Consider the following 12,767-nt stretch of genomic DNA (forward strand, 5'->3'; position numbering starts at 1 on the left):
TGTCGTGAAGCATATGAAACAACTCTTCCTTCCTGCATAAGCATTGCTCCAAGTCCTCGACGAGAAGCGTCGCAATAAACTTCATAATCCTTGCGTTGAGATCTGGCAGAATCAACACTGGTGATGTAACCAATTGTTTCTTCAACTCTTGGAAACTAGCTTCACATTCCTCAGTCCAATTGAATTTGGTGTCCTTCTTCAATAGCTCAGTCATGGGCTTTGCAATCTTTGAGAAATTCTCGATGAATCTCCGGTAGTATCCTGCAAGTCCAAGGAAACTCCGGATCTCTCCTACTGACGTGGGTGATTCCCAACTTGTTACTGTGTCAACTTTGGCGGGGTCTACTGCTATTCCTTCTCCGGATATAACATGTCCGAGGAATCCAATTTCCTTCAGCCAAAATTCGCATTTGCTGAACTTGGCGTATAACTGATGTTCTCTGAGCTTCTCAAGTACCAAACGCAAATGCTCTTTATGCTCTTCTTCATTCTTGGAGTAGACTAAAATATCATCAATGAACACCACGATGAACTTATCCAAAAACTCCATAAACACTTTGTTCATCAGGTTCATGAAATAGGCAGGTGCGTTAGTCAGACCAAATGACATAACGCTATACTCATATAGCCCATACCTGGTGGTAAAAGCCGTCTTGGGTATATCCTGCTCTCGAATCTTTAACTGATGGTATCCTGACCGTAGATCGATCTTGGAAAATACCTTAGCTCCTTGTAAGCGGTCAAACAAATCATTGATCATCGGCAGTGGGTGCTTGTTTTTGATGGTCACTTCATTCAATCCACGGTAATCAACAACCATCCTCAACGATCCATCTTTCTTCTCCACTAGAAGTACTGGTGATCCCCAAGGTGACGAAGTTGGGCGAATATAGCCTTTATCCAATAACTCCTTAATCTGCTTCTTAATCTCCTCCAAATCTTTTGCGGGCATCCTGTACGGTCTCTTAGATATTGGCCCTGTGCCTGGCAAAAGTTCAATTAAGAACTCAATGTCTCTATCCGGTGGGATGCCTGGCAACTCTTCTGGAAATACATCCGGGTAATCCTTCACCACTGGCACTTCCTCCTGTACAACTCCTGATAAGGAATTCACTTGAGTCCTCTTCGGCACATGCCGGGATACATACTTAATCCTTCTTCCTTCTGGGGTGGTAAGCAAAATCGACTTACTGGCGCACTCAATGTTCCCTTCATACTTTGATAACCAATCCATGCCTAATATCACATCCAATCCTTGCGATTCCAATATTATTAGGTCTGAGGGAAACAGGTAGTTACCAATCCTTAATGGTAACCGCTCACACCATAAACTAGCCATATACTCTGCTCCTGGCGAGGTTACTAACATGGGTGACCTAAGGGCTTGGGTTGGCAGTTTATACTTATCCACAAATCCCCTTGATATGTATGAATGCGATGCACCAGTATCAAAAAGAACGAGTGCAGTAAATGACTTAACCATAAACTTACCTATTACTGCATCAGGCTGTGCTTCAACCTCTTCCACGCTCACGTGGTTCACATGTCCTTTATTGAAAGGGTTCGGCTTCTTTCCAGAGCTTCCATTGCCATTTCGATTCTGGGCTTCAGGACAATCAGGTGCATAATGTCCAGTCTTCTGGCACTTGAAACAAGTAATGTGGCTTAGATCCCTCTTGGCTGGGGTAGATGGGGTATTATGGTTCTGTCCGTTGCTTCCTCCATTCCCATTACCATTCTTGGAGCCATTATGGTTGTGCCAACTACCTCCTCCATGGGTATGCTGAAACTGTCCTCCTGATTTCGGGGTAAAACGTGGCTTCTGCTGGGCTCCAGAATTATACTTCCCTTGTCCATACTTCCTCTTACGGTTTTCAATCTGCTGCTGCTTCCCTTCAATCATGAGCGCTCTATCTACCAACTCCTGGTAGTTGTTGAAGGTTGCTACCATTAGCTGCATGCTTAGCTCATCATTCAATCCTTCGAGAAACTTCTCCTGCTTGGCTGCATCTGTAGCAACGTCATCTGGTGCATAACGTGCTAACTTACTGAAATCCTCCACATACTGGCCTATGGTGCGTCCTCCTTGGCGTAGGTTACGAAACTCACGCTTCTTCATAGCCATAGCTCCTGCTGAAACATGGGCTGTACGGAAAGCTTGCTGAAACTGGTCCCATGTGACAGTGTCAATAGGGTGTGTGGCTGTGTAATTCTCCCACCATGATGCTGCGGGTCCATCAAGCTTATGTGCAGCAAAACGCACTCTTTCCGCATCTGTGCATCCTGCAGTGGCCAACTCCCTTCCAACTTTGCGGAGCCAATCATCTGCAATAATCGGCTCGGTGCTGCTGGAAAACACCCGTGGATTTAGCCTCAAGAAACGGGCTAAGTGATCAACAGGTGGTGGTGGTGGGTTGTTGTTGTTGTTGCCTTGGTTCTGTACTAGCACTTGCATCAGGGCATTCTGTTGCTGAATCAACTGAGTGATCTCCGGTGGGAAAACAAATCCGGTGTCGCGTCTCGGAGGCTTCTGATAGGTTAGAAAAGATGAGAGTTTAGAATAGAATGAGGTCTAGAGAGAAAACACTACCCATATGCTCATGAGACAAACACAATCAACATCACTCAATCAATTCAAACAAAGCATACAATCGATCTATCTAGCGTTACAAAAGTGCTTGAACTATACTATATAAATGGGGGGAAACTACTACTGATATGGTGGTCTACTAGAAATTCTGATCAGTTGAAGACTCCATGATATCTGCTCCAGCTTCATCAACAAAGTCATCTTCACTGGGGTCCGAGTCGGTGTCGTCGATGATGATGTAGTTATCCGGGCAAGTGCATTCATCATCTTCTGCTTTTGGTACTGGATTTCCCATGAATACTCCAATCTTCTTCTCCAGGTCGTCATTCTTCCCTACTAGTGCGACGATTTCCTCCAAATAATCCTCGCGTGTAGCCTTGAGTTCTTCCTCCAGCTCCTTGATCTTCGTCAATGCCTTCTTCAGATCTATCTTGTCTGAGCACATCTGGTTCTCCTGGCGACGAATGTGTTGGTTTTGCTCCTGGATGAAAGCTGCAATTGATCCATCCTTCTTGGTGCTGATCATCTCCCATTGCTCGTCTCGGCGTCCACAAATATGATAAATAGTATCCTTAAGCTCCCTGTGGTAGACTTCTCCAATGCGTCCCATAGCGATGTGGGCTGCCATGCTCTTCCCTAAACTCCAGGTTGGTGCTTCAAAAGACAGCTTTATAGGTTCAGTGACTGGCGCAAACGTCCTTCCTGGAACTTGAACTTGAATCTTCCAGCTCTCCTCTTCAGGTAATGTGGCGTTGTAGGTTCCGGTGATGCTTGGTATTCCTATGTTCAAGTACTTGGTGACTTCCTTCAAGTGACGTCCAAAAGGCGTATCCTCATCTGGTTGCATGAACTTGCTCCTTGCATCCGCCATTCCTAAAAGAGTAGAAAGTGGAGAGGGGTCAGAAATGAGAAGAGAGAAGTGTTCTAGGGTTTAATCTTAGTGGTCGTGTCCTATAGTCAGTGTGTGCTCTGATACCACCTTTGTAGCGACCAGACCTCAAACAGTCTGTGCTGCTGTGCACTAGTGTCATCCCTGGATCAGTAATGCTGACACGCACAGTACAAATGGAGGATTTATAACAGAGTAGCAATCACACACTTATTACAACGAATATCTCAAAAGAGAATAAGTCTGCTAAATATGGCTTAAGGCCATCTAAAAACGATAACAGCGGAAGGCTTGGAAGATAAGTGAGTCCATCAACTCCAACGGCATCACTGAGTATAAGACCACGACCTAAGGCACCTTACTCGTCGTCTGAAAAGTCTGCAACATGAAACGTTGCAGCCCGAAAACGGGTCAGCACATGGAATATGCTGGCAATGTAACACATAGAGAATAATGAACATAATAATGCTATACTACATGCATATATGGCTGGTGGAAAGCTCTATGGTTACAGTTTGCGAAAAGCCAATTTTTCCCTACTGCAAAGGAATAAATTTTATTTAACTATCATGGTGGTTGTGAAACATTGAGAAGGTACCTCCAACTCAATCCCAATTAAGTATCATCATTAACCCAACAAAATTAATTAAAGTAACATGGTGATGAGATTCACATGATAATCCAGATACTAGATACTCAAGTTGTCCATAACCGGGGACACGGCTAACCATGATTAGTTTGTACACTCTGCAGAGGTTTGTGCACTTTCCCCACAAGACTCGATCGCCTCCGCTTGATTCTCGCATTGCATGATGTTTGAGAAACGGATGACCGAGACACGGTCTTTCAGAAGCGTTAACTCTCTACTCTGGGTAGACCGTACCACCTACATCCCCTACATCTGCTAGTCTACCTCTTCAAGAGCTCACACAACTTAATCAACTATGCTAGAGCCCATAATAGCATGTGGCTGCACACGGAAGTTTCTAGCATGAATAATCTCATGATCCCTTTGAGCCTGGGTGGCAGTCCATAGGATGATCACACGGGTACTCCGGGATATCCAAAAATACAGGCAGCACTGGGTTCTCCAGGTGCCTCAATCCACCCAGATGTGAGTTTTAGTTGCCACCTTAAGTTAACCATTATTAACAATCTCACATCTGTCATGAATATCTCTCAAACCCAATCCACGTCTACGAGCATAGCATGGCAATATAAGCAAACGTAGAAGTAACTCCCAAGGGTTTGATAATAAAACAGGTAATAGGTACTACCTCAACTACTTCCCAATACCCACAATTTAAATTGGATCCTAACCACGCAGTGTTTGAGGATTGATCTAATGCAATAAAAACTGGGTATGGAAAAGTATGATCAAAGTGTTACTTGCCTTGCTGATGATCCGCGAAACCTAGAGATTCGAAGTAACAAGCGGCGCACTCCGGGTACTCTATCGCAAACAAACAAGCAAACAATAAGTACTCATCTAATGCACAAGTAAAACTCAAATAAAAGATCCAACCAGAAAGTTCAACTTAAGAACTCCGGTTTGCAAAAAGAATCAAATCGAACGAAGCAACGAAACTCAAACGGCGAAAGAAACAAGCTTCGTTTACTAGTCTGGATCTAGGTCAAATTTTACAGTAGCAAAAAATTGTTTGAGCAGGTTAAACGGAAAGAGAATTTCGAGACGAAACTCTAGGCGCTTGAATCGCCTGATTCCGATAAACGAGCGAAAAGTTAAACGAAAACGAAGTTTTGATCGGAAATCACGATCTGGAATAATCGCGGAAAAATCCGACGAAAAAGAAATCTGACGAACAGTTAAACGAACGGACGTTCGTTAACAGCGGCAATCCGACGAACATGTTCGTTAAAACGAACGGGTCGGTGAACGTTCACTAAGTAATAAAACCGAAAAAAATAATCCGATCTGGAAAAAAACGAAAACTAGGGTTTAGAAAAAAATAAACCGAATCGGTTTTTTTTTAACCGGACTCGGGCGGCGGCGGCTCGGCTACCTTGGCGGCAGCTTCGGCGGGACTCCGGCGGGGCGGCGAGGCTCGGGCGGGGCTCGGGCGACGGCGGGCGGTGGCGCACGGCTGCGGGGCGGCGGCGCGAGCGGCGGCGGCGGGTGCGGGTCGGGGCGGCGGCGGGGTGAGCAGAGGAGGCGGGGTGGGGGTATTTAAGAGGGGGAGGGGGTGGCGTGGAGGAGGGGGCAAGGCGGCGGCGGGCGGCGTGTCCCTGGCGGACTCGGGCGGCGGCGGCGTCGTGCGCGCGAGGGAGACGACGGGAGGTGGGCCGGCCTGGCTCGGCTGGGCCTCGGCCCGGTCGGGCGCGGGTTTTTTTTTTAAAATATTCCGCCGAATCTAAAAAAATTGCAGAAAAATAAATAAAAATCCAAAAATAATAAAACAAATTTTCCCCGTCTAATTAAAATAATTAGAACAAGGTGAACATTTTTTTGCCCCAAAAATGCAGTTTTGAAAACGTGCAATTTTTTAATGCAAGTAAAATTGCAAATAAAATCCGAATAAAATCCAATATTTGATTTTTAATATTTTTCCTCCAATATTTCAATTGTATTGGAGAAGTCATATTTTCTCCTCTCATTATTTTAATATGAAATATTTTTCGGAGAGAAAAATAATTAAACGAAAAATCCTCGTTTTATTATTTGATAAAAATCAAATATGCAAAAATCGGGAAAATCCCCAACTCTCTCCAAGGGTCCTTGAGTTGCTTAGGATTTATCGAGGATTTGTCAAAATGCAATAAAATATGCTATGCAATGATGATCTAATGTATAACATTCCAAATTGAAAACTTGGGATGTTACATTCTTGGACTCGCTGGTTTCTATAGGCGTTTTGTGAGAGATTTTAGCACCATTGCTGCACCTCTCAATGAGCTTACAAAGAAGGATGTGCCTTCTGTTTGGGGTACCGCACAGGAAGAAGCCTTCACGGTATTGAAAGATAAGTTGACACATGCTCCTTTACTCCAACTTCCTGATTTTAATAAGACTTTTGAGCTTGAATGTGATGCTAGTGGAATTGGATTATATGCTCTTGTTCAGACTTTAAAGACATGGCAACATTATTTATGGCCCATAGAATATGTTATACATTCTGATCATGAATCTTTGAGACATATTAAAAGTCAAGCTAAACTGAATCGTAGACATGCTAAATGGGTTGAATTCATTGAGACTTTCCCTTATGTCATCAAACACAAGAAGGGTAAAGAAAATGTTATTGCTGATGCTTTGTCTCGTCGCTATACTATGCTTTCACAACTTGACTTTAAAATATTTGGTTTGTAGACCATCAAAGATCAATATGTGCATGATGTTGAATTTAAAGATGTATTGCAGAATTGTAAAGAAGGTAGAACATGGAACAAGTTCGTCGTTAACGATGGATTTGTGTTTCGTGCTAACAAGCTATGCATTCCAGCTAGCTCCGTTCGTCTTTTGTTGTTGCAGGAGGCGCATGGAGGAGGACTAATGGGACACTTTGGCATGAAGAATACGGAGGATATACTTGCTACACATTTCTTTTGGCCAAAGATGAGACGGGATGTTGAGCGTTTTGTTGCTCGCTGCACTACATGTCAAAAAGCTAAGTCATGACTCAATCCTCATGGTTTATATATGCCTTTGCCTGTACCTAGTGTTCCTTGGGAGGATATTGTTGGAAATATTCCCTAGAGGCAATAATAAATAAGTTATTATTATATTTCCTTGTTCATGATAATCGTTTATTATCCATGCTAGAATTGTATTGATAGGAAACTCAGATACATGTGTGGATACATAGACAACACCATGTCCCTAGTAAGCCTCTAGGTGACTAGCTCGTTGATCAATAGATGGTTACGGTTTCCTGACCATGGACATTGGATGTCGTTGATAACGGGATCACATCATTAGGAGAATGATGTGATGGACAAGACCCAATCCTAAGCCTAGCACAAGATCGTGTAGTTCGTTTGCTCAGAGCTTTTCTAATGTCAAGTATCATTTCCTTAGACCATGAGATTGTGCAACTCCCGGATACCGTAGGAATGCTTTGGGTGTACCAAACGTCACAACGTAACTGGGTGACTATAAAGGTGCACTACAGGTATATCCGAAAGTGTCTGTTGGGTTGGCACGAATCGAGACTGGGATTTGTCACTCTGTGTAAACGGAGAGGTATCTCTGGGCCCACTCGGTAGGACATCATCATAATGTGCACAGTGTGACCAAGGGGTTGATCACGGGATGATGTGAGTTACGGAACGAGTAAAGAGACTTGCCGGTAACGAGATTGAACAAGGTATCGGGATACCGACGATCGAATCTCGGGCAAGTAACATACCGATAGACAAAGGGAATTTTATACGGGATTGATTGAATCCCCGACATCGTGGTTCATCCGATGAGATCATCGTGGAACATGTGGGAGCCAACATGGGTATCCAGATCCCGCTGTTGGTTATTGACCGGAGAACGTCTCCGTCATGTCTGCATGGTTCCCGAACCCGTAGGGTCTACACACTTAAGGTTCGATGACGCTAGGGTTATAGGGAAAGTATATACGTGGTTACCGAATGTTGTTCGGAGTCCCGGATGAGATCCCGGACGTCACGAGGAGTTCCGGAATGGTCCAGAGGTAAAGATTTATATATGGGAAGTCCTGTTTTGGTCACCGGAAAAGTTTCGGGTGATATCGGTAATGTACCGGGACCACCGGGAGGGTCCCGGGGGTCCACCAAGTGGGGCCACCAGCCCCAGAAGGCTGCGTGGGCCAAGTGTGGGAGGGGACCATCCCCAGGTGGGCTGGTGCGCCCCCCCACCAAGGCCCAAGGCGCATGGGAGAGTGGGAGGGGGCAAACCCTAGGTCCAGATGGGCCTTAAGGCCCACCCTAGTGGCGCCCCCCCCCCTCTCCTCCCCTTGGCTGCCCGCTAGATGGGATCTAGGGCTGGCCGCCACCCCTTGGGGTGGGAATCCTAGAGGGGGCGCAGCCCCCCCCCTATATATAGTTGAGGTTTGGGGCTGCCCATAGACACGAGAATGTCTCTCTTTTGGTGCAGCCCTACCCCTCTCCCTCCTCCTCCTCTCCCGCGGTGCTTGGCGAAGCCCTGCGGGATTGCCACGCTCCTCCACCACCACCACGCCGTCGTGCTGCTGCTGGACGGAGTCTTCCCCAACCTCTCCCTCTCTCCTTGCTGGATCAAGGCGTGGGAGACATCACCGGGCTGCACGTGTGTTGAACGCGGAGGCACCGTTCTTCGGTGCTTAGATCGGAATCAACCGCGATCTGAATCGCTACAAGTACGACTCCTTCATCCGCGTTCTTGCAACGCTTCCACATCGCGATCTACAATGGTATGTAGATGCACTCCCCTTCCCCTCGTTGCTAGATTACTCCATAGATTGATCTTGGTGATGCGTAGAAAATTTTGAATTTCTGCTACGTTCCCCAACAGATATATCTATGGACTTTGTTTTAGGTTTACCTCGAACAAAGAAGGGGAGGGATAGCATATTTGTTGTCGTGGATAGGTTCTCGAAAATGGCACACTTGATACCATGTCATAAAAGCGATGATGCTGTTAATGTTGCTGATTTGTTCTTTCGTGAAATTATTCGCTTGCATGGTGTGCCAAATACTATTGTTTCAGATCGTGATACTAAATTTCTTAGCCACTTTTGGAGATGTTTATGGGCTAAGTTGGGGACTAAACTGCTTTTTAGTACTACTTGTCACCCCCAAACTGATGGTCAAACTAAAGTAGTCAATAGAACATTGTCTACTGTGCTTAGGACTGTTTTGAAGAATAATAAGAAAATGTGGGAAGAATGCTTGCCTCATATGAATTTGCTTATAATCGTTCGTTGCATTCTACTACTAAGATGTGCCCTTTTGAAATTTTGTATGGTTTCCTACCTCGTGCACCCATTGATTTGTTGCCTCTTCCATCTTCAGAGAAGGTTAATTTTGATGCTAAACAACGTGCTGAATTGATCTTAAAAATGCATGAGTTAACTAAGGAAACCATTAAGCGTATGAATGCTAAATATAAACTTGTTGGAGATAAGGGTAGAAAACATGTTGTCTTTGCACCTGGAGGTCTTGTTTGGTTACATTTGCGTAAGGATAGGTTTCCTAATTTGTGCAAATCAAAGCTAATGCCACGTGTTGATGGTCCTTTTAAGGTGTTAGAGAAAATAAATGATAATGCATATAAACTTGAGCCGCCTGTAGATTTTGGGGTTAGTCCCACTTTTAACATTGCAGATTTGAAACCTTATTTGGGTGAGGAAGATGAGCTTCCGTCGAGGATGACTTCATTTCAAGAAGGGGAGGATGATATGGACATCAATACCATTGTTACACCCACAGCCCCTACTGCTACATATACTGGACCAATTACTAGAGCTCGTGCACGCCAATTAAATTATCAGGTACTTTTGTTTCTTGGTAATGATTCTAATGTTCATGAGAATATGATGCTGCCTAAATTGGATACATTTGTTTTGCTTACAAATGAAGGGCCTGGCATGGATAAGAGGGATGAACACTGAGCAAGACCAATCATGGAGATGATGGCATGCGCAAGGGGAACAAGAACGGAGTTACAAGTGATGATTTCAGGACTTTGAAGCCACCATAAGGAGTGCATGAAGCCTTGGACGAAATATACAAGATGCCACTTCATAAATTTCGTCCAGAGGCTATTCTAGGTGTTGCGTCACCTTATTTTTGGGCCAGGCCCATGTAATTTCGAAATACTTATGTATAGGCTGTTTTTAGAGTCCGTATGTGTGGGGAAACAAGAGTTAGGGTTGGTTTCGGACCCCTCCTCCAAGGGCCACGAAATTCCCCCCTCTTCCTCCATAAATACAGCCCTTAGGGCGTCGTTTAGACTTTGTGGGTTTTGTTTAGATTAAAAGTTCGCCATAGCTGCAACTTCGCGTACTTTGCGTGTGTTCAACGACCAGACCAAGACGTCACAGAACCCCACCTTGATCAATAAAGCTTTAATCTTATATTTACAATATCGAGATTGCAATCATAGGTTCTTGCTTGTTCTTCGTTTGCTTGCACGAAATGGACCTTCGTGGTCAGGTTGATTCTGCTCCAGCGTGGTCAATAACCTCTCGGAGTTGGTTTAGCGATTGCTAAGGCGCGACGTCCTCGCAAGTTCGTAGTTGGATCGTCAAAGTCGACTTCCACCAAAGCGATATCCATCATCTCATCGAAACACAGGACACCTTTGCCTCTATCATGTTGTATCCACAAAAGGACCACAATTTGGCCATGGGAACTCCATTTGAGCTCCATCACGCACCAAAACGATCACAACTAAACGTGGTACGCGTCCATCACCCTCTTCATCGGCGTTGACAACATTTCGGGGGCCGGATCCAGTTTGAAAAACTGAGTTTCGGATGATTTTATATTTGACGTGTACTCTACCACCCTTCTCTGAGCTCACCCATAGACAGATTGATGTGGACTGGAACTCCACGCGGCCGATCTTTCACGAAAGGAGCGGTTCCCAACTAAGAACACGATGAACACACGGGAAACACAAGGGAAAACACAAGAGGAAACACTAAACCAACAAGAAGAGATCACACATGCGCTAGATCGATGAACACAAAGGTGAGATACAAGATCCAAGTCCAACAAAGGACGATACAAGAGGTAACCGGTTCTTCTCCGTGAGGAGGTCTTGATGGGGCCACCCAAGGGGGGGTCTTGAATCCGCTTGGAAGGATCTTCTCCGATGGAGGCACGTCTCCGAGGAGAAGGTAACCAAGTGGATGAGCAAAGCTCTCACACAAACATGAGCTAATCCTTTGCTAACCCTAACTAGGAGGAAGGAGAGGTCTATTTATAGTCTAGGTGCAAAAGGGGGCGAAGTGAAGGGGTACATGGGCCTCAGCCCATAACTGGACACAGCCAGGGCCCAGACGTCTGGGAGACGCCGGTCGTCCGGAGGCTCGCGGGGGTCCGGACGTCCGCAGTTCTTCGGATGTCCACAATTTAGCTTATGTTGCCACGGTGTCGGACATCCGCGGGCGTCCGGTCGTCCGGTCGCCGGTCGTCCGGTCTTCCTCGGATTTCCGTAGATTTGGTTCTGTTGGCGTACTGTCGGTTGTCCGGAAGGGCTCGGACGTCCGGAGCCTAGGAGTCGTCGGACGTCCGGTCTGGGTCGGTTGTCCGGCCGCTGTAGCGTTGGCAGGCCTGGTTTCCTTGGGCTGTAGCGACCTCCAGGGGTCGGACATCCAGGCTGGGCCGGTCGTCCGGAGCCTGTAGCTTCCGTGGCAGCTCTTCCTCTTGATCTTCGCGCTTGGTGTCCTCGCCATCTTCTCCGTTGGATGTAGGAGGTCCATGGTTCTCCTCCAAGTACCTGATCACACATAGTGTTTCTGTTTGAGGTAGTAGCCATGTCTCATGTGTCGAAAGTGGTAGTTCGGAAAGGAGAGAGTTCACCTTATCTTCGATAGCCTTAGCTCGGGCTCTTGTCATTGGTCCAAGTGGTGTCGTGGGAGACGTAGGTAGGTCCATGGGGATGACCTTGGGATGCTCCGCATCATCTCCCCTCCCTTCGGAAAGATCCGACCTCGGATCAAATTCTTCATCACCATGGTAGGGCGAAAGATCCTTGATGTTGAAGATGTTGCTCACGTTGTACTTGTCGTCTGGTAGGTCGATCTTGTAAGTTTTGTTGTTGTAGCATGCTAGCACCTTGAAGGGTCCATCGGCTCGTGGTAGAAGTTTGGACTTGCGCTCGTTGGGGAAGCGGTCCTTGCGAAGGTGTAGCCACACAAGATCGCCAATGTTGAAGATCATGGGTTGCTTGTTGACGTTGAGCTTGGTCGCGAGTCGTTGTACTTGACGTTCGATGGTGTTCCTAGTATCATCATACATCTTCTTGAGATAGTTGACTCATCCACTCGCATCCATGTTGATGCGCTCTTGTAGTGGTAGAGGAAGAATGTCCAATGGGGACAACGGGTTGAAGCCGTAGATGACCTCGAAGGGGGACTTGCCGGTAGTCGAATGTATTGCGCGGTTGTAGGCGTACTCAGCGATGGGTAAGCACTCTTCCCACTCCTTGATGTTCTTCTTGATTAGCACGCGAAGAAGGGTGGAGAGCGTACGGTTTGTCACCTCCGTTTGGCCGTCGGTTTGTGGATGATATGCCGTGGAGAATAGTAGCTTGATTCCGAGCTTGGCGCATAAGGTCTTCCAAAAGTAACTCAAGAACTTGACGTCGCGGTC

The sequence above is a fragment of the Triticum aestivum genome, chromosome 6D (genome assembly GCF_018294505.1).
Source record: "Triticum aestivum cultivar Chinese Spring chromosome 6D, IWGSC CS RefSeq v2.1, whole genome shotgun sequence".
In the NCBI taxonomy this organism is placed as follows: Eukaryota; Viridiplantae; Streptophyta; class Magnoliopsida; order Poales; family Poaceae; genus Triticum; species Triticum aestivum.